Below are 24,191 nucleotides of genomic sequence, written 5' to 3' on the forward strand. Positions count from 1 at the left end.
TATTTTAGGATCATTGCCATTGGGCCTCCTCATATCGATCTTCAGAATGTAGTAGTTCCTTGGTGCTAACCCGAAGCTCTGACTATATGAATATTGAATTTAAAATTGAAGATTATTGTTTTTCAATTCAATATTTGTGCTCTCCAAATGTGATAAAATATTTCCTGTAGGTGATGGAGTTTCAATGCAATGGTTCTCCTTGTTTTCATTATTTCCTTGGATCTCAATATCCCTTTTAAAAAGCCTCTTCAAGATAATTTTTTCTATGACTTTCATGGTTTTTTGTATTGCTTTGTTATTTTCATTCATCTTTTTTTCCATTTCCTTTTCTCTTGAGAACCTAATAAATCAACCTTTTCAAGATACTACCATCAATTTCATTAACTTTCTTTTCTAATTTAGATACCTAAATTCTGTCTTCACTTTCTTCATGATTCAAGGATGTTCTTTCAATAGATTTAAATGGTGTAGTAGTATTTTTTTAGAGGCATGTTTGAAAATAATAATAGTACTCTTCTTTATCACAAATTTTAGTCACCAAAAGAAGAAGAAGAAGAAGGGATCTTCTAATAAACAATTAGGTTAGTTGTAAGTTACATACCTTTAAAACCTTAATTTGGAGAATATCTGAATGGCTAAAGTTTTTCTTGATATATATTTGAGATTTTATTCCTTAAGGATTCAAAACTTTTTTTTTAATACTCTAATATGTCTTTTCTACAATTCCATAGGCGTGACTAGAATTTGATGCGCCTAGTGAAAGTTATGGTAACTTTCTCAAAACTTGTTGATTTTAGGTCTCTTCCCATGAGAAAACTTGTATAGTGTTCCACAAGTCCAATTATTCAAATATAATTATGAAATTTTGAACCAAATGTTCCCCGATATTTCTCCTTAATAGTACAAGTTTCACTGTCTGAAACCTCATGGAAAAAGGTTATTGTAAAAATGCCAAGCCATCCTATTTTAAATTGACCCCAGAAACATTCAAGAACATGGACTTCCTTAAAGTGTATATATGAAATTATAGTGAACCAAGAACTAAAGCTTTAACCTTATGTTCATCAATATTTCGCCTCAATGTGGCCCAAGTTTCATAATTTGAAACCTCCTAGAAAAAAGAGTTATAGAGAAATTACCCAATTTACCTATTTGAGATTGATTTAAGGAGCATTCAGGGACTCTAACTTCCTTTGAAAAATCTCCAAAAATATAGCGAATCAAGATTTATTTGAAGCAAAAAAACCATAGGATCATGGGTTGTGATACAAAATGTTATAAACTGTGCACTTTAAAAATGATAAGAAATTAATAATCATAGTCCTCTTCAAGGAGGAAACCTCCTTTTACAATGAATGCAATTTACAAAACAATATTTGATGATTCTAAGACTAAGCATCCTAAGTATATATATAGGAGACAAAGGGTACAATCGTAATAAAACAGTAGCATGAGGGGTTCTAGCTTACACAACAATATTAGAACATAAATGTAATCACTTAATATCTAGGGATCCATAAGAGGCTTTAGGGTTAACATGGGGATTATATAAGGCTTAACAAATATTGGTTGTCTAACAAGAAAAAATGTATTTGATTTTAGATTAAATGTTCATTTTACAAGGTATTTAGTTACTCAGGGGAGTGGTAGAGAAACTTGTAGTGTTTTCTTACTCTTGTAAATGAAAACTTAAGAGCACTAATAAAATTATATTCTTTACCTTAATTCTTAAATGCACTTGGTTTTCACTATAAAGCATGAAAAGGTATTAATAAAATAATAATGCAAATGAAAAAGATAAAATTCTTTTTCTTTTTTGAGACTATGAAACACAACTTACTTATCAAGAAACTTAAGAGGAAAATATAATGAAACAAGTACGACTTTAGTTGTGCAAAAACAGAAAAGAAAGGAGAATGCAAATAATGTTTTTTCTTTTATTTTTAAAATGATCTACATGCATGCAGTGAACAACTTACAAGAAAATATTACTATATGTAGACCCTATCCCTTGGAGTAACAAAAAATTCAGAAAGGAAAGAAATAAGGACATAAAGAGGAGAAATTCCAAGACTCAAGACATGTATTCACTTTTTGGTTAAGTAACTTGTGTATGTATGATATTTTAGCAAAGGAAACAACCATATGTACACTCTATTCCCAAGAGAAACATGACTAAATATTTAATTTAGGCATAAAACTCCCAAAGCACCCCTAAAAAAACTCTTGAAAATCAATTTACTATGTTAGAAGTGAGGTAATCAAAGTAAAATATTAACATAAAACTCTAAACATATAAAAAAAAAACAAGCAATAAAACCCTATGGAGAAAACTCAAAGAGTCTTTCCTAGAAGAGTTACCAATTTTGCTGTGGATAAATTCCCTCCTTTGGATAACATTCCTTGTCAAGAAAGACCCCTCTTAGCCCTTGGAAGAATTTAATTTGGTTAACGAAAAATATATTTTTAATATGGGAACCTACATGTGCACAAAAGGATAGGTTACCCTAAAGAGAAATTGGACACCCTTGGAAGCCTATAAATACAAGTCAAGTGACCCACATTTGTAGATCATCATTAAGCATCTTCTTCTTCTCTATTCTTTCGTTTGGTTCACAAAGGTTTGATGTTGTTTCGCGGATATTGGTTTGTATAGGTCCGAAATTGTAGGGTCCAAAGCTCGCACATGTGAAGTAGGGTTTTTGTTTTGTAGCCGCAGGGTTGGATCAGGGAAATCTCAGCTATAGCCGCATGCATGTAGGGTTATTAATCTAAATGGAGAGATACAATTGCATGCATGGTCACTAGATTCATGCGACTATGATCTATGGTTTTATGACTGTTGACCACATATCTTGACCGTTGACCGTAGGCTTGGAACACTGATTTTGATTAATATTGTTGTTGGGCTCATCTCTTTGATATGGTTTGGTTGGTTTTGCAAGATAATCTTATGATTGAAGAATTGGAACATTATACTCTCTCTTTGTTGAACATTTTATGACAATCTAATTGAAAGAATAAATTGAAAGGGTTTTCCCCCTTGTGGGCTTTTTCCTTGGTCTCTGACCAATAATGGCATCTCTATCTGTGCATGCTTTTCTTCTGGTGTTCCTTTTATTGTCCATTGCATAGTGATGTTATTTTCCTGTCTAAATAATTACTGCTAATATTATGATGATGTTATAGGATGAATGCATATGCAATGCTGAAAAGTATAAATGCAATTATCAAAAGAAAAAAACAATACTGCCCTAACATAAAATTAACATGGTACCAGAGTTGGGTTGAAGAAAAGTAATTGAAGATCACGCTTGTGAAGACACCATTGATGGAAGAAAGTGAAGGTGGCAAAGACCTAAAAGAATGCAAGGGATTGAAGGAAGCCCTAGGAAATTTGGTTATTAGGGTTTGATGGATAAGATGAGGTGAGGACCCTGGAGTATGAGAAAGGCTTGAGTTATGCAGTCCTGAAACCCTAGCATGATTTGTGAGAAGTTGTTCTAGCACTTGTGACAGATTCAATGTAGGTTTTAACCATGTAAATAAATTACCTGAAAACATATTCTTAAAAAATAGAAAATATACAATGGCAAGAAAAACAAAACAAATACATAGATATTTTCCCCTGGATCCCAAAACCGAGACTACTAGATTAATTTTTCATTATATTCCTTTCAATATTACAACACATATATATACATGCCGAAGCATTCATAAAACCTAATCCATTAACCTTGGATTAGAACATAATTGTAGTTCCCTTGATCGGATCTACAAGATACCATGGGCAAAAAACCATCATGCCGAAAACCATGTGCAAAACCCATGCACAAAACCATAGGTAGGTTCACCCATCTAATATAGGGTCCATTTTTTTTTTTCCCAGGGCGCTGTCCCATACTGCAAGGGGGCTACTGCCCTTCCGTGACACCCTCACTGCGTGTGGGGCTAATCATGGAAAGAATATAACACACAGCCTACATTCAGTGTAACCCTAGATGGGCTAGTCTCAATTAGGCCTGGTTGCTAGTGAAGACGATTGGAAATATTAAAGGAAACTTTGTTATATGGATAATGGACCGTAATAAATCTTGAGGGCTAGCTGAAGAGGGAGATGATCACCTCTCATTAAATATAAGTACGTTCTAGATTTATGTTGTTTCTTTATGTCGTTGTTCTTGTTTAGATTTATTTCTTTGATTATTGCTTATTCTTCCTGCATGAATATTTGAGTATTTTATAACTTTTGACCTCTAGATGATATGTGATAAGTAGATATTTCTTGAGGATCATCTAAATTGTAGGATAAGAGAGCTAGTGTAGGAAGAAAAGAGTTAGTGTTGGAACAGGAAGAGGTACCTGATGAAATTTTTTGAAAAGTTGACAAAGTAGCATAAAATATAAAGATTACAATATGAAAGTGCTATAGTTTCCAATGAAAAATAAGTGCTACAAGTTTCTAAGGTATTCGAACATTACAATGTATGTATAGTATATTTTTTCAGTGTTATGATTTAGCTGCAATATTGGATGGATAGTTAAGCCTTGAGGTATGAAGAGAATATCACCTTGATAAATGAAACATGCATGCCTGCCACATTCATATGAAAGTAAGTTTGATTTTGGGTACATATGATATATTGGTGCACTTGATATTTGGAAAGTATCTTACATTTTATTAGACATGGTGGATTTCCTAATTTTATAAAGTACGATAGAAACATTGATTTTGATATATGGTAACTTGATACTATTTTCAATGCTTGTGATAAGCATGGTAACTGTTATCACAAAACCAGTACTAGGGACTGCAACCAAGCAAGGTCTCATGTAACTGTTTCAGACCAAACTTTAGATTAGGAATTAGCCTTCCTAATCAGAGAGGGCTCTCTCACAACTCTTAATAAAATCCTTCAAACACTAGATGGCTAACTCTTTATTCACTTATGAAAGCATAACTGGTTGGAAACACATCAAACTAGCTCTCATTGGGCTATGGAGTCTATAATATCAAGTAAACAAGGAAAACACAGTGACCTCATGGAAATCAAGGCTCTTAGCATTACATGTCAAATATATTCCACCAACACATAGCTTGCTGTATACACAGGAAGTCAGAGCATATAATTATGAATTCTGAGTGATTGCATACAACAAAACCATAAAATAACATAAAGTATAACACATCATCACTACATTTGATCATGACAATCCTTCGAGAATCTTGAGAAGAGAATAACTCTGTTTTACTATTACTGTCAAAAAAGGTCTTACAATGGCCCAAAACAACACTGTTTTTCTATTAAGTATCCAACCCTTTTTACATCTAACCTTGGCCCATATATAGGCAAGCAAACTAAAACACCTCGAGCTTCCTCCTCCAGCATGAGGGGAGCCTCGAAGGTGGCTATTAACTATTCCTACATGCTACTAACTAATGCATTAATTACAAACATGCTGAACTATAATTACACACAATCCTAATCAAACTAAAATACTAATTTCATTCTCCTTGTATACTTGATACTTTCTTGAATGCTTTGGCAGCTGTCCTCCTTCAATTAATCTGATATGGCTGAGTTACGGATGCAATGCATGCTGACTTGGGATGCTTGAAAGCGCTGATGTGCTCCTATTATAATGGTCTATGTCTCCCAACCTTCTCCGAAAGTGTAGCAACATGTTCCCAAATCATTTAACAACCCCAGGCATGAAGTACTACCATGTTTTTGAATGTACTGTAGGTGGCATAGACAGATGTCTCTCTTTCACAACTCCTGCTCACAGTATTACACTAGCTGCTCTGCGCTTTAAATCATCACCTACAGCAGTTTCGTAGCGCGCTACGAAACTGCTGTGTGATTTAAAAACACAGTCCCCCTCACTGGTTTTCTGCTAACACTGTGCTACATTTATTAATGATCTTCCTCATTCCAACAAATGAACAACAATTTGCAAATAATCCTGTTTAGCTGCCAGGCTTCAATGTCAATAGCTTTTCCTAAAAACAAACTCAAACAGCATGCTCGGATTCCTCTGCTTTCTGGAGATACTTTTAGGCCTGCCGAAAGGTTCTTGTAAAACTTATGAAATTCCAAGGTATCACCTCCAACCTTGCGGACTTCAACCATAAAAAGAGAAGAAGCTACTTCAAATACCTCTGTAGCTACATTCAAATGACCCTTTCTTCCAGTCTTTGAACCTTGCATCTTCATCTTGTAATTTCTCTTTTGCACATTGAATCCAAGAGGCTTTCCAGCTTCCTCAATTTTTGATACTATCTCGTTTGCAGGGCGTTTAGATGCAAACCTCGTTTCTCGCTTAACCATACCCATGTCCATTTCAAAGAGATTGCCAAGATTGAAACCCTGGGACATGGAGATAAGTTCAAATGCATTCATCACCTCTGGTTTTGTTTCCCTTTTTTTTCTGTAACAAGATGTTCTTCTGAACCATTGAAAACAGCATCAACATCATCCAGATTTACATCTTCTTCTTCATTAAACTTGGGTGGCTTATAACCTTTCTTGAACCATTCATTGTCTAAAATCTCAGGTACTGTAATTCGTGTCTTAGGGTTTGGGTCCAAAATCCTTGTAATTAATTTCTTTGCATCAGAAGAAAACCATGAAGGGCACGTAAAATCTGATTTATATATCTTTTTATACAATGTCATAAGGTTTGGATCATCAAAAGGCAAGTAACCTGCTATTAAAACAAATAGGATGACACCACATGACCACAAGTCTGCAGTTGCCCCATCATAACCTTTATCATTGATGACCTCAGGAGCAACATAATTGGGTGTTCCACAAGTAGTGTGAAGCAAACCGTCATCCCTGACTTGTTGAGACAGTGCACTTAGGCCAAAATCTGATACTTTAAGATTTCCATATGTATCCAGAAGCAAATTTTCTGGCTTCAAGTCCCTATAGTAGACACCCTTACTATGGCAGTAATCAACAGCATTAATAAGCTGCTGGAAGTATCTCCTTGCTTCATCTTCCTTCAACCTTACATGGTTAACTATTTTGTCAAAGAGCTCGCCTCCAGATATAAACTCAAGTATAATGTAAATTCTTGTCTTACTGGCCATGACCTCATACAGCTGGACAACATTTGGATGCTTAATCAACTTCATGGTTGATATTTCCCGTTTTATCTGATAGTTAACCCGTTGAATAGTATTGTCTTCATCCCAATAATAAGAATTAGATTTCTGTATTCCCCATCTTTATATTTTGAATCATCATCTGCTTGCCCATCCATCATCCTTCAGGTATAAGAAATTCAGCTTGCAGACACTCTGTTCAAACAACCACATGACAATCAACTTTCATACACAACAACACATTAATTCATCAGGCGCTCTCGACCTCCCTCATTCACCGGTACCATGATATGCTCCATTCAATGCATATAACAACCACAGGTTCAACTGACATTTAGGGAATCGACCACCTATTATGTAGAGCGGTTTACATTACAGGCTACCCAAATTGCTATGCTTCTGACTTTTGTATTACATATTTAGCATATGGATTTAACCTTTTTGCTACAGGTGCACAAAGAAATCAATAGTCCAATCTGTAAATCCTCCATGCTATTATGTCCTCGAGCGCGGGTTCCAGCAACTGCTTCACTTGAAACAAGGTTGTCATTCCTATAAAATAGTTTCTCTGGCGTGCTTCCAATAAAAGCCGATAATTTGGGAAGCTGAAAACAGAATTGATACGCATTTTGATCATTTTCCTGGAAACATAATTGCCAGATGTCTCATTATAACAACAGTGGCTATTGATCACCCCTGCCACCTGTTTGCGTAGAAAAAGAGGTCTTATGAAGCTAGGCCACGATGATAATGAGCTACGTCTCTTTCATCAAACACTTGCGCCCATACATTAAGCTATTCCATGAATTTGCCACGGGACCAAAAGACGTGTCTCTTCATAGACTCTAATAATCCCGAAGACAAATCTTCCAAAATTGATTCAACCTTCATATTGATAAGGTTCTGGCTTTTAGCTTCTTCGATCTTCGACATGAACACTTTCAGAACTGCATTCTTCATATCTGCCTTCGCCTCTTCCATATGGATATTGTCGGACAAAATGATACAAGTAATGCAGCGGCCTTAGCTCTTGGAAATCCCATTGTCCTTCCACAACTTTTCGCTCTATTTGCCTTTGATAACGCGGGTTCAATCCTCCATAATAGTGTAAGAGGCTCGAAAACATATGACGAAGGTCCAAAGCTATCAGACATAACTCAAATATTTTTGCATGATAAGTTACAACAGATGGTCTGTCCATTTTAGAAGAGACAACTGCTAGCATTTCAAAAATGGCTGAAACAGAAGCTTCTCCATTCTCTACAGCCTTTCCATAAATTCTAACAATCGGATCAAGCAAAAGCCGCACTGAGATCTTTTCAGACATGAGAATGCGGATTGAAGCAGCCTTTGTGCATACTGTTGAACCTGAGTCAGTAGTAAATTGTGAATGCAACACTAAAAGACCAACAATTTCTTCCAAGTATGGATTCAAAAACCCGCCCAGCTTCTGCACAATTGCTTCTAAAACACTAAGAACAGAAATCAAAAAGGCTCCCCCAGAAGCTGTGTTCCCTTCAAAGTCTGCCATCTTAGACACTGTTGCTTCTTTATATGAAGACAAGCAAACCCGCCATGTCTTTTTAAGGATATATTTAATAATGTGAGGAAGATGAGCCAATGCTTGTGGCCCCAGTTCAGTAACAAAAGAAGCTATGCAATGCAAGCAACCTGAGGAAAGGGCTACATCATTTGCTGTGAGATTTGCAACAACAGGACTAAGACAGTCACTAAAGGTACTGGGAAAGTTCCCTACAAATTTCTTTGCCAGGACATCTAATGTGGCAACTGCTGCAATTTTCGCTCTCACAGAGGAATCTTCTGGGGATCTCACAAATACCAGTATTTAAGGTGACAAATCATTCTTCAACCATTATGTGAACATTGAAATCATAGACTAAGAGGAAACAGAATAAGCAACCGGTGTATTAGAAAAGGCAGCAAAGCCTTGAGCCACTTCTCCATTACCACCTTGATTTATATTGCTGATGTAGTTCCAGTTAATAATTCACTTTAATCATTCACTTCCATCCTTCTCATGCATTTTAATACAAGGTTTAACCCCTGAAGTCTGGGCCTTCAATGAAAACTCGAACAAATCCCCAGTTTCATAGCACGCTACGAAACCACTCAAACAGGTAGCGCTGCGAAACTGCTGAAAAGAATTCAGGTGCTGCGAAAACACCCACTCTTTAAGCCAGGCTAAAAATTTTTAACTACAGCAATTTCAGTGATAACAGTGGCTCCACTTGGGATAGTGTACCCTTGTGGTGCACTAAGAACATGCAGCTCCAGTGCCTTATCTATTTTGACAAACTGAAATTTTCTTGACAAGCATGACTGTAGGAGAATAAGAGCTATATCTACTGAAAAGAAATGCTCAGTTAACCTTGAGCTTATTTGCATTTACCTCTACCTACCTACCCTAACCATTTCAACTTCTTCAGCTCAATCAATATGAAACTTCCAATGCAGCCAATCATTAGCCTCATCTGATATTTGATTTCTTTGACTGTCCTGAAGTTCAGGGCCAATGTGATAGTGTGATGACCGCTGCCACTGAAACTGTTTCTGACTGTATCGGATTTCAAATCCAATGTGATAGTGTAAAGACCACTGCCACTGAAATAGTCTCTGATCTTCATATGAAAACTGAAACACTGGAGAGTAAAACTCTTCCATGTAATCAGCTATAGGGTCCCAGAACACCTGATCAGCTTGTCCTTCCTTGAAACTTTCCAGCTGTGCAAACTGATCTTCAACCACGGTGTTCAGTTCCTCAATCATGAAAGAGAGAGGAACCAGCATAGTCTCCTTGCGCTCTGTCACAGGAAACTTTTGAGAATAATAATCATGATCATGAAAATTGTATGCCTGAATTTGTCCTTCTAAACCTTCAATTTCTTTCTCAATATCTTTGGCAATTTCATCAAAAAATTTCATCTTATCCTCTGACTTGCAGTCAAAGGATTTCAGATATGAAGACAAGGATAAGGAAAAAGATTCATTTGTTTCTTCTTGATTGTGATCATTATTCCATTGTTTAAAACCTTCAACTGAAGGAGAGTTTACTTCCACCTCTGACCTATCTATCCATTCCTCCAAGAACATAAGCCAAAAGTCTGGCAATGACTTAATGGACTTGGCAGGCAAGCATTCAACCCACTGTTTGCATTTCCCTTGGAATGAATCATAAAATAACCTTATGCAAACATCCTCATGTTTAATTCTAAGAAGCTGTGCAAATTCACAAAAATCTGATATATGATCCAAAGTTAAACTCAGATTCTCTCCGTTAAATTTTGGACCATTCCTTAGAAAGTATGCATCCTTGGGAAAATGATTTGGGAAACCATGAATTCCTGAGAAATCTATGCATCCATACCTTGAACAAAGAAGAGCAGCTTCTGGGTCTTTCATAACTCCAGTGGAATCACCATGAATATATAAACCTTGAATTCTTCAACAATGGAGTCACCAAGGTAGTTTTGCAGCCTTGAAAATCATTTGAACTCCTGCTACCTTCAGAAATCCAATCTTAAGCTCCCGGCAGACGCACCAAAATGTTATCACAAAACCAGTACTAGGGACTGCAACCAAGCAAGGTCTCATGTAACTGTTTCAGACCAAACTTTAGATTAGGAATTAGCCTTCCTAATCAGAGAGGGCTCTCTCACAACTCTTAATAAAATCCTTCAAACACTAGATGGCTAACTCTTTATTCACTTATGAAAGCATAACTGGTTGGAAACACATCAAACTAGCTCTCATTGGGCTATGGAGTCTATAATATCAAGTAAACAAGGAAAACACAGTGACCTCATGGAAATCAAGGCTCTTAGCATTACATGTCAAATATATTCCACCAACACATAGCTTGCTGTATACACAGGAAGTCAGAGCATATAATTATGAATTCTGAGTGATTGCATACAACAAAACCATAAAATAACATAAAGTATAACACATCATCACTACATTTGATCATGACAATCCTTCGAGAATCTTGAGAAGAGAATAACTCTGTTTTACTATTACTGTCAAAAAAGGTCTTACAATGGCCCAAAACAACACTGTTTTTCTATTAAGTATCCAACCCTTTTTACATCTAACCTTGGCCCATATATAGGCAAGCAAACTAAAACACCTCGAGCTTCCTCCTCCAGCATGAGGGGAGCCTCGAAGGTGGCTATTAACTATTCCTACATGCTACTAACTAATGCATTAATTACAAACATGCTGAACTATAATTACACACAATCCTAATCAAACTAAAATACTAATTTCATTCTCCTCGTATACTTGATACTTTCTTGAATGCTTTGGCAGCTGTCCTCCTTCAATTAATCTGATATGGCTGAGTTACGGATGCAATGCATGCTGACTTGGGATGCTTGAAAGCGCTGATGTGCTCCTATTATAATGGTCTATGTCTCCCAACCTTCTCCGAAAGTGTAGCAACATGTTCCCAAATCATTTAACAACCCCAGGCATGAAGTACTACCATGTTTTTGAATGTACTGTAGGTGGCATAGACAGATGTCTCTCTTTCACAACTCCTGCTCACAGTATTACACTAGCTGCTCTGCGCTTTAAATCATCACCTACAGCAGTTTCGTAGCGCGCTACGAAACTGCTGTGTGATTTAAAAACACAGTCCCCCTCACTGGTTTTCTGCTAACACTGTGCTACATTTATTAATGATCTTCCTCATTCCAACAAATGAACAACAATTTGCAAATAATCCTGTTTAGCTGCCAGGCTTCAATGTCAATAGCTTTTCCTAAAAACAAACTCAAACAGCATGCTCGGATTCCTCTGCTTTCTGGAGATACTTTTAGGCCTGCCGAAAGGTTCTTGTAAAACTTATGAAATTCCAAGGTATCACCTCCAACCTTGCGGACTTCAACCATAAAAAGAGAAGAAGCTACTTCAAATACCTCTGTAGCTACATTCAAATGACCCTTTCTTCCAGTCTTTGAACCTTGCATCTTCATCTTGTAATTTCTCTTTTGCACATTGAATCCAAGAGGCTTTCCGGCTTCCTCAATTTTTGATACTATCTCGTTTGCAGGGCGTTTAGATGCAAACCTCGTTTCTCGCTTAACCATACCCATGTCCATTTCAAAGAGATTGCCAAGATTGAAACCCTGGGACATGGAGATAAGTTCAAATGCATTCATCACCTCTGGTTTTGTTTCCCTTTTTTTTCTGTAACAAGATGTTCTTCTGAACCATTGAAAACAGCATCAACATCATCCAGATTTACATCTTCTTCTTCATTAAACTTGGGTGGCTTATAACCTTTCTTGAACCATTCATTGTCTAAAATCTCAGGTACTGTAATTCGTGTCTTAGGGTTTGGGTCCAAAATCCTTGTAATTAATTTCTTTGCATCAGAAGAAAACCATGAAGGGCACGCAAAATCTGATTTATATATCTTTTTATACAATGTCATAAGGTTTGGATCATCAAAAGGCAAGTAACCTGCTATTAAAACAAATAGGATGACACCACATGACCACAAGTCTGCAGTTGCCCCATCATAACCTTTATCATTGATGACCTCAGGAGCAACATAATTGGGTGTTCCACAAGTAGTGTGAAGCAAACCGTCATCCCTAACTTGTTGAGACAGTGCACTTAGGCCAAAATCTGATACTTTAAGATTTCCATATGTATCCAGAAGCAAATTTTCTGGCTTCAAGTCCCTATAGTAGACACCCTTACTATGGCAGTAATCAACAGCATTAATAAGCTGCCGGAAGTATCTCCTTGCTTCATCTTCCTTCAACCTTACATGGTTAACTATTTTGTCAAAGAGCTCGCCTCCAGATATAAACTCAAGTATAATGTAAATTCTTGTCTTACTGGCCATGACCTCATACAGCTGGACAACATTTGGATGCTTAATCAACTTCATGGTTGATATTTCCCGTTTTATCTGATAGTTAACCCGTTGAATAGTATTGTCTTCATCCCAATAATAAGAATTAGATTTCTGTATTCCCCATCTTTATATTTTGAATCATCATCTGCTTGCCCATCCATCATCCTTCAGGTATAAGAAATTCAGCTTGCAGACACTCTGTTCAAACAACCACATGACAATCAACTTTCATACACAACAACACATTAATTCATCAGGCGCTCTCGACCTCCCTCATTCACCGGTACCATGATATGCTCCATTCAATGCATATAACAACCACAGGTTCAACTGACATTTAGGGAATCGACCACCTATTATGTAGAGCGGTTTACATTACAGGCTACCCAAATTGCTATGCTTCTGACTTTTGTATTACATATTTAGCATATGGATTTAACCTTTTTGCTACAGGTGCACAAAGAAATCAATAGTCCAATCTGTAAATCCTCCATGCTATTATGTCCTCGAGCGCGGGTTCCAGCAACTGCTTCACTTGAAACAAGGTTGTCATTCCTATAAAATAGTTTCTCTGGCGTGCTTCCAATAAAAGCCGATAATTTGGGAAGCTGAAAACAGAATTGATACGCATTTTGATCATTTTCCTGGAAACATAATTGCCAGATGTCTCATTATAACAACAGTGACTATTGATCACCCCTGCCACCCGTTTGCGTAGAAAAAGAGGTCTTATGAAGCTAGGCCACGATGATAATGAGCTACGTCTCTTTCATCAAACACTTGCGCCCATACATTAAGCTATTCCATGAATTTGCCACGGGACCAAAAGACGTGTCTCTTCATAGACTCTAATAATCCCGAAGACAAATCTTCCAAAATTGATTCAACCTTCATATTGATAAGGTTCTGGCTTTTAGCTTCTTCGATCTTCGACATGAACACTTTCAGAACTGCATTCTTCATATCTGCCTTCGCCTCTTCCATATGGATATTGTCGGACAAAATGATACAAGTAATGCAGCGGCCTTAGCTCTTGGAAATCCCATTGTCCTTCCACAACTTTTCGCTCTATTTGCCTTTGATAACGCGGGTTCAATCCTCCATAATAGTGTAAGAGGCTCGAAAACATATGACGAAGGTCCAAAGCTATCAGACATAACTCAAATATTTTTGCATGATAAGTTACAACAGATGGTCTGTCCATTTTAGAAGAGACAACTGCTAGCATTTCAAAAATGGCTGAAACAGAAGCTTCTCCATTCTCTACAGCCTTTCCATAAATTCTAACAATCGGATCAAGCAAAAGCCGCACTGAGATCTTTTCAGACATGAGAATGCGGATTGAAGCAGCCTTTGTGCATACTGTTGAACCTGAGTCAGTAGTAAATTGTGAATGCAACACTAAAAGACCAACAATTTCTTCCAAGTATGGATTCAAAAACCCGCCCAGCTTCTGCACAATTGCTTCTAAAACACTAAGAACAGAAATCAAAAAGGCTCCCCCAGAAGCTGTGTTCCCTTCAAAGTCTGCCATCTTAGACACTGTTGCTTCTTTATATGAAGACAAGCAAACCCGCCATGTCTTTTTAAGGATATATTTAATAATGTGAGGAAGATGAGCCAATGCTTGTGGCCCCAGTTCAGTAACAAAAGAAGCTATGCAATGCAAGCAACCTGAGGAAAGGGCTACATCATTTGCTGTGAGATTTGCAACAACAGGACTAAGACAGTCACTAAAGGTACTGGGAAAGTTCCCTACAAATTTCTTTGCCAGGACATCTAATGTGGCAACTGCTGCAATTTTCGCTCTCACAAAGGAATCTTCTGGGGATCTCACAAATACCAGTATTTAAGGTGACAAATCATTCTTCAACCATTATGTGAACATTGAAATGATAGACTAAGAGGAAACAGAATAAGCAACCGGTGTATTAGAAAAGGCAGCAAAGCCTTGAGCCACTTCTCCATTACCACCTTGATTTATATTGCTGATGTAGTTCCAGTTAATAATTCACTTTAATCATTCACTTCCATCCTTCTCATGCATTTGAATACAAGGTTTAACCCCTGAAGTCTGGGCCTTCAATGAAAACTCGAACAAATCCCCAGTTTCATAGCACGCTACGAAACCACTCAAACAGGTAGCGCTGCGAAACTGCTGAAAAGAATTCAGGTGCTGCGAAAACACCCACTCTTTAAGCCAGGCTAAAAATTTTTAACTACAGCAATTTCAGTGATAACAGTAACCCTGATAGTAATATTATGGTAGTAAGATTGATACTCAGGGTTTTCCAACTACCTTCCTACTAATCTTGATAAGGTTTTGATAAGCTAGTAAATTTGACTATGTGACCAAAATGAATTCCCTGACTTGATTTAGGATTCTAAATAAAAATGGTTGAGTAATGTGATAAAGAAGTGATGTTGTGATTATGATCCTTGAAGTACGAAGATACACTTTTCAACTGTCCTAATTATATGAAACTAACCTTTGATGAATTTTTGATGACATGTTCATATGTGAAAATGGAACAACTGATGATGACTTGTAATGACACTCTCCATGAGATCTCAACACCTATCATTATTTGCGATGTACGATTGCAGAATGAAGCAAGGCTTTTGGATATGAATAAATAATCATTTGATGTTGTTGAATGTGACTTCATTATAGGATGTTGATCCAGGTGGATTTTGGTGGCCACCCACCTATCCCACTTCGACTCCCACAATTGTCTCTTTCAGTTTTTCAGCTTCCTTAATTGTAGCACAATTTACTATTTTTAGCAGTTTTTCGGGTCCTGAACTTCCAGAGCCGTTTTGAGGCCCTAAACGATGTTTTTTTTTGGGCTCAAAGTTGTAGTCCTCGGTTATATATTTCTAACGAGGTATTGTGTGTGTAAAACAAAGATTGTATACCAAATTTATGACCCCGGGAAGTTGATGTACCAATTTACCTAAAACAGGACCCACAATTTGGTGTTTCATCTCCTAGGGTTAGGTTTTTGGATGTTTAGGGTTTTCCATTGTCTCTTAACAATAAATAGGCATTCGAGCCTCATTGTAACATAGTTCAGAGGCATGTAGCCCCCACATCTCTTCTCAGAGATAAGCTACCATCGCCCTCGCTGGTTTATTTCCGTTTATGTTTGTAGGCATATTTCAATATTTTACATTAATGAAATGAAGAATTATTTCTGTTGCATCTCTGTATTTATGGTTATATCTGTAATTTGTTATGTTCCTATTTAAATCCGGATCAGATGTTGAGATTCATGCTCTTACCAAAAGGTCCTTCAGAAAAAGAAAGAAGCCATGTCAATACTAGGGATACAGTAAAGGCCAAACATACTACCTTTGAGGAAGTTGTGATAATATAAGTTTGTAAGGATGCCATGGTTGAAGAGTATGAATCCGTTATGAAGAATGATGTATGGGATATTGTTCTGAGACTTAAAGGAAATACCATTATAAACTTGAAATGGATGATCAAGATCAAACATGGGGCTAATGGAAGCATTGAAAGGTATAAGGCAAGGTTTGTGGAAGAAATAGGGATAATACTCTAACGACATATTTTCTCCCTTTAGATCGATTATTTACCTTGCTACTAGTCAAGGATGGACCCTTCACTAGATATATGTAAATATGACATTTCTTCATGTCATGCTACAAGAAGATGTATATGTTGAGAAGCCAAAGGTATTTGAAGGACAAGAAGGCTCATGTTTGCAGGTTGAAGAAAGCATTGTATGCTTTGAAGCAAGCTCCTCATGCTTGGTATGCCCGTATTTACAGTTACCTAGTGAAGATTAGATTCACAAGAAGCAACGTTGACTCCAACTTCTATTTCAAGGTGGTTCAAGGTATGCATTTGATTTTGGTTTTATATGTTGATGATCTATTCTAACACGTAGTTAGCCTCTGATGATTGAGTGTAAGATGGGGCTAGCCTCTAAGTTCGAGATGAAGGATCTTGGTATGATGCACTACTTTCGGTGACAAGAGACTATATGGATACTATGATGCTAACTAGGATGGAAATGTTATTGACATGAAGAGCACATATGCATGCTTCTTTAGCTTGGGATCTGCCATGATATTTTGGATGAGGAGGAAATAGAAATCTGTGACTTTGAGTATGACAGAGGTAGAGTATATTGCTGCTAGCATGCCCAACTATGAGGCAGTTTGGTTGAGAAAGATATTTGGAGAGCTGTGTGAGAAGGTCCTATATACAATAATGACATATTTTGACAATAAGAGTGGGGTCCGATTGGCAGAAAATCTCGTATATAGATGGGACAAAGATATCTTCATGTATTGAGACATTGCTATTGTATGAGACAATCTTAGGCTTGTGGTTGATGCCTTCGTGAGAGGGAGAAAATATGAATAAGGTATACTTTTATGACATGTATTTTCTCTAATATAATATTTGATTTGATGTCATGAATGAACAAGAAAACAGAGGATTGTTGCTCGAAAATACTGCATAAATTAGTGTGATTGAACCCTTTAGTGAATTGTTTGAGGCGGTATCGAATATGAGCACTTTGATATGTTTATGATCTTCAAAGAGTATCTTGTATTGATGTATGTGACCCTCCTGGGTTAAAGTCTGGGTTGATCGAGGATACTAAGCTATCGCTTCCCTCCTGCCTAAGATTCCATGGTGAGGAATTGAGCCAAAGAGCTCCTAGGGTTGAGGGAACTCATGGAAAATATGCGTGTTTGATCCTTACCTCACCGTAAGTGTGTATCTACCCTATTTGCATCTCATGGCGTGTCTGATCCTTACCTCATGGTAAGTGTGTATCTCCCCCTGCCAAGTATACCCCAATTGGCATCTATCTTTACCACCCATTTGGAAAATGTGTGTTGGTTGCTTGAGTTAGGCACGATCCTTACCATTTATGGTAAGTGTCATCCCACTCAAGCTAGAGATGAAAGTGTTCTACCACTTGACTCTTTAGGGTCATGTTGCAAATATCAACAAATAATAGGATAGGTGTGATCCTTACCATTTATGGTAGGTAGTATCCCTCCTATTATCACCAGGTAGTGGGATAGACATGAACCTTACCTCATAAGGTCAATAAAATCCCTCCTATCGTTTGTGGGTTCCCGACTTGTAGCATTGGGATCTCCACTAACAAAGTTTCCCGGGTTGTAACATTGGGTTCCCCACTAGCATAGTTTTCTGATTTGTAGCAATAGGCTCCCCACTGGAAGAGTTTCCTGGGTTGTAGCATTAGGCTCCCCGTTGGAAAAGTTTCCTGGGTTGTAGCATTGGGCTCCCCATTGGTAGAGATTCCTGGGTAGTAGCATTGGCTCTCTGCTTGCAGAGATTCCTGGGTAGTAGCATTGGATCCCTGATGACAAATGATTATGGGTAGAAATAGTGGCTCCCTGACGGAAGATGATTCCGGGTAGCAATAGTGTCTCCCCGATGGATAAAGTTTGGTAGCTTGATATCCCCTACAATGTAAAATTATTCTTCTTTTAGGTTTGAGAGTGTCAAACATATGAGTAGAGATGATCAAAGATGACACTTGATTTGATTTTTGAGATGGGACACATTTTGTAGTCAGTAATTTCTCCCTAGCTGAGAGGAAGTGTTAATTTGGTAGCTCAAGGAAAAATTTCCTCCTTTGGATAACGTTCCTCATCAAGAAAGACCCCTCTTATCCCTTGAAAAAATTTAATTTGGTTAAGGAAAGATATATTTTTAATATGGAAAGCCACATGTGCACAAAAGGACAGGTCAGACCTAAAGAGAAATTGGACACCCTTGGAAGCCTATAAATACAAGTGAATCTCATTTTGAGATCATCATTAAGCATCATCTTCTTCTCTCTTCTTTGGTTTGGTTCCCATAGGTTTGAAGTTGGTTCACGAATATTGGTTCGCACAGGTCTGAAATTGCAGGGTCCAAAGCTCGCATGTGTGAAGCAGGGTTTTTGGTTTGTAGCCACAAGGTTGGATCAATGAAATCTCGACTGTAGTCACACGCATGCAGGGTTCTCCATGTGGATAGAGGGATACAACCACATGCATGATCACTAGCTCCGTGTGGTTGTGGCCTAAGATTTTATCACTATTGACTACAAATCTTGACCATTGACCACAAGCTTGGAACTTTGATTCCGATCAGTATTATTTTTGGGCTCATCTCTTTGATATGGTTTTTTTGGTTTTGCCGGATAATCTTGTGATTCAAGAATTGGAACATTGTACTCTCTCTTTGCTGAACATTTTATGACAATCTAATAAGAAGAAGAGTTTCAAAGGGTTTTCCCCCTTGTGGGGTTTTCCCCTAATCTCCGACCAATCCTGGTATCTCTATGTGTGCATGATTTTCTTATGGTGTTCCTTTTATTATTCTGTTGCATAGTTGATTTTATTGTTATTTCTACATAATTAATGCTAATGTTATGATGATGTTATGGGATGAATGTATATGTAACACTGAAAAGTATAAATGCAATTATCAAAAGAAAAGAACAATACTGCCCTAAGAGAAAATTAACAACTAATCCTATTGCTAGGGTGGACTCTTAATAGATCAATTATAAAAAACAGTGTAGTTGTATCCTTGAGGTATGTCTGCATTAAATCAAATGTAACTACTAGCTAGTTATAGAGAGAACTTATTTGGTCATGATGTTAGGTTGGATATCAATCCTTCGAACTGACCGTGCACCAATTTTCCTTGTTTTGATCCATGATTTCAAACCTACACACATTGAAATAGATTCCTTTCTTAAATTGATTGGAAAAAAAAAATATGAGCATGAAATATATAGCCTAACTAATTCTATCAAGTAAGTTAGTTCCTTAACAAAACAATGAAATAAATGCACAATTTAGTCATTATCTCAATGTTTTGGGGAGGGAGGGAAAGAAGAGATATCTCCATTTTATTAAAATGAAACAATGACACAAAATTTATACTTGATTTGTATCCAACACCTTATGTAACTATTGTCTACATTCCCTCACCCCTAGGCCACTAAGGAATGGTTCAAGACTCCAAAAACCTTATGTGCACCAAGATGAGCTACACTAGGAAGTCTTAGGCCTCTAATCAAGGAACATGGGCTCCTTTAGGGTTGAAGGTCATAAATACCTTAGGAAAATAAGGACCCTAGATCTTTCTATCAAGAGGATAATTTATTTAATACAAGATTTCTTACTCTATTCCTTCCATTAGGTTTAATTTTATACCAATTCAAGTTGGTTGGGATAGTTCTAGCATGGGTTTTAGAGAGTTGCAAAAGTGGTTTTCCTATAAACCCCACTTAGGAGCACATAATATTTGTAACTATTATATTTTAAGTGACTTTTTGAGGCATGCACCTTTTTGTGAAGCATAAATGCATATGTATGCTCCTTTTGTGAGCAAGAACAATATATGGATTACTAGGGATGCTTTTAAAGTAGTGTTTCGACTAGGATAGAGAAGAAAAAGGTTGATATGAAGGGTATAATGACCAAATCAAGGCATATTGACATGGAGGTGTCAAAATATGCTATAAAAATATCTCTAGAAATATTACACCCCCAAACACTACAACCATACAAAATATTTGGGACAACAAACATGCAAAAGATAAATGTCTTTATCTCCCAAATCTAGAACTTGGCCTATTTAAAATTATCTTCAAGACCAAAACAAGCTTTCAAACCTCCAAATAATAAATTTTCAACATTATAATTCAAAATTTAACTCAAAATGGATTTCAATTCCAAGATACTTAAATGAAGGGAATCCTTCCATGCTATTGATATCATAGACAAAATTAGCCTATGTGACATGTGTGGATCTATTGATATTTTTATTTTTTTTATTAGTGATCATAGAGATCCTAGAGCTAATGCAAAAGTTGGTATTTTATGTTTCTCAAGATTATGTGGTCTTGTTAAAAGAACAATGTCATCCACATAAAGGAGGAGTGTAAGGAAACAAACACCCAAATAGTCTAAATATAAAAAGTGAAGTAACCCTATGCCTTGAGAATTCGATGGAAAAATGAAAGAAAAATATATTTAAGGGGAAACCACCTTTTACAATAGAAAAAATGTGCAAGATAAGATGATTTCTAAAAATATATCTCCCTAGTATATATGGGAGACAAAGGGTACAATTGCAACTAAGTGTCTAACCAACAACAATATTAGAACAATACAAATGTAATAACTTAATATCTAGGGTATAACATGGTCATTTATGCATTAGAGAAATTTTGAGGTCTAAAATGGGCCTCCTATGGAATATTATAAAATAATATTGGAAATAATAAAATAATATTATATTACATCATCAAGTTTTAGAGGGAAAAAAGAAAAAAACTATTTTTTTCAACTTATCTACTTAAGGTTTTACTCAAATTTTGAGCGGGAGCACTTTTTGGATACAAAATTTAATTCCTCATCCAAGGAGTACCCATGTTGCATACTTTCAAGGGACCTTGCTACAAAAAAAAATGAGAAATACATTAAAAAAAACATGATTGCAATTACATTTTTTCATGTATTTCTCATTTTTTTGTGTAACAGGGTCCATCGAAAGTATGAAACATGGGTACTCCTTGGATGAGGAATTAAATTCTGCATCCACGGAGTGCTCCTGCTCGAAATTTGAGTAAAACCGTAGGGAGATAAGTTGAAAATACGAGATGAAAAAAATAGTTTTTTATTTTTTATTTTTTAATCTTTTTACTTTTTTACTCCATAAATGATGAATCATCCCCCATGGTTAACATCATCATCTTGAATCCTATTGGTTCCTATAAAGTTGATTTTGGTTGTAAATTTTTGTTTTGAGGCCCACTCTAGACCTCAAAATTTCTCTATTGGGTTAACATTGATTTGTAAAATCTTGTGCATATTCCACGAGAACAATTTGTCACACTATATCTACTATATTATCGAAATCTTTATTGTAAAGATTAATTTCCTTTATATATCAGATTATTTAATTATTGTTTGTGTGCTTAAATCTATGAAATCGCTAAAATGTAAAAATAGAGAACATAAAAATACACAAGCACCATCCATAAATAAACACACAAATTACCTTGAGAAACTTGTATGGGAGAAAACCCAACTAGATTGTGAGGTTGCTTTGCTATTTTTTGTCTAGTATGGAGATATAAAAATACAAAGAAAGAGGTACTTTCTATGCAGTTACCTAAGAGATGTTGCCTATAAGGATGCTACACAATCTTATTCCCCTTTGTTCTGATTCTAACTCCCCACTCTTAGATGCTCTGCTCAACTATGGAACAAATACAATGACATAGAGTGGAACCCCTTCTCCTCCTAGTGGCCCAATATTTAACATTGCTTGATATCCATCTAGGGGTAGGTTTTTGAATTCCTCGAACTATTATAACATGTTAATAATTGCATACTATCCTTCTATACATGCCTAAGGTATTTTGTAATACTTATTCTTCAATAACTAACTATCTCATAAAAAGTGTTTATCCCACACGCATCATGGAAATTGTTCTCATTCCCCTATCCCATATATAATTGAGATGAATTAGGTCCTACAATATGTACAAATGTAATTTAAGGTAATGTATATGTGGTGATTCTCAAGCATTATAAGATTGGAGAGTTTGCCTGAAGAATAAAATACCACCTTATGTGAAAGTTTCCCTATTTTAGGGTTTTACTAGATAAAATATGTTCTCTCTTGTCTCTCTTATTCCTTTGCATTTTTAATTTACTAATTTATCTTATCCTTTTCTTAGGAGATTAGATTGGTTAGATTATTTTTATATGATATTGCATATTTCCTTGGTCTAACATGGTAGTAGAGTGAAGATACCAAACTCTATTTCCTTGAATAAATTTTATACTGACTTTTTGCATCATAATTTAGTAGATCTATTCTTTTTTCTTCCCATTATTTCAGGAAACAAGTACCTTTCCTGTAAAGGGGGAGATTGCTGGGCATAATTTTGGCATTGATGTCAATTTGGTAAGGATAAAAAATGCATGATCTATCACATTCAGTGGGAGTCTTCTGGTAGCAACAATCTTTAGTAGAGAACCATCATAGTAGCAGGTCAATTGATGAAGCTATAAATCTTATAGCTATGGTTTTTAGGTGGCTCAAGATTTAAGAGAATTTTTCTCAAGGATATCTACTTAGACATTCTAGGAAGTGGCATAGCTGGATAGTGGTCTAAAATAGCTTTCCAATTGTTGGACATTAGATAAACCAACACTCCCCGTGTGTTTAGTGACATGGACTAACTGCCTCTCGTGGATCCTTATCTCTAGTGATGCGATCATTGACTAACACCTATGGGTTTTGGTCTAACGTCAATCATGATTCCCAACAAGTGGTATTAGAGCGTAGGTCATGTGTTTGATACACACCTGACTCACGTTGGGGGGGGAGGGGGATTGTTGGACATTGGATAAACCAACACTCCTCGTGTGTTTCATGACATGGACTAACCGCATCCTTATCTCTGGCGATGTGATCGTTGACTAAAACCTGTGGGTTTTGGTCTAATGACAATCATTATTCCCAACACCAATGGTATTCTAAAATTTTAATTGGCCCTTGGGAGCGAATGATATGGCTGGTCAAAGTTAGTAGATCAAAAGGGGGAAAACTTGGTGTCCTTGGCCATGGGCCACATAGTCTAGTTAGTGCAGAGGTGGTATTTGGTGCACATGTGGAAAAAATTTATTAGTACAGAGTAAGCTTAGGAAGGAGCGTGCGGGTCCACCTGGGACACACAACCCCAAAGAATAGATCTTGGGAGTTCCAAAGTGCATCCACATCCAAAATCCTAGGGATAAAACCACTATGATGAGTTGGCACATGGGTTTGGATGAGCTAGTAGAATGAACCAATCAAATTTGAGGATAGATACAACAGGGGTCCACTTGGGACATGTAACGCTAGTGATTAAATCTCAAAAATGTCTAGAGGAGCACAAGTTTTTATTTTCGGGAACAGGTCCAATGGGAAGACATGGCACAAGTGTCCCAACGCTGTACAATTAGTGTGGAATATCAGACCTATCATTGAGACAAGTGGTGCAGGAAGGAAATGGGCCCAACTATGCGATATGGAAAGGCTACGTAGTCTCTGGGATTATTTGATTCGGTGTGTTTACAGCAGGGGACCCCACAAGACACATCGCCCTGAAG

General features: G+C 36.7%; 2 pseudogenes; both read right to left on the reverse strand.

Annotated features, from left to right (window-relative positions):
* Positions 1–7,162, reverse strand: part of LOC149149599 (CBL-interacting protein kinase 23 pseudogene) — a 101,117-nt pseudogene extending 93,955 nt beyond the window's left edge.
* A 415-nt stretch (positions 7,163–7,577) lies between these two features.
* LOC149149600 (CBL-interacting protein kinase 32-like) lies at positions 7,578–13,072 on the reverse strand (annotated as a pseudogene).
* Positions 13,073–24,191: the final 11,119 nt, after the last annotated feature.

This window comes from Pinus tabuliformis, chromosome 9, assembly GCF_031772625.1.
Source record: "Pinus tabuliformis cultivar Carrire ecotype Pingquan chromosome 9, CPIR1, whole genome shotgun sequence".
In the NCBI taxonomy this organism is placed as follows: domain Eukaryota; kingdom Viridiplantae; phylum Streptophyta; class Pinopsida; order Pinales; family Pinaceae; genus Pinus; species Pinus tabuliformis.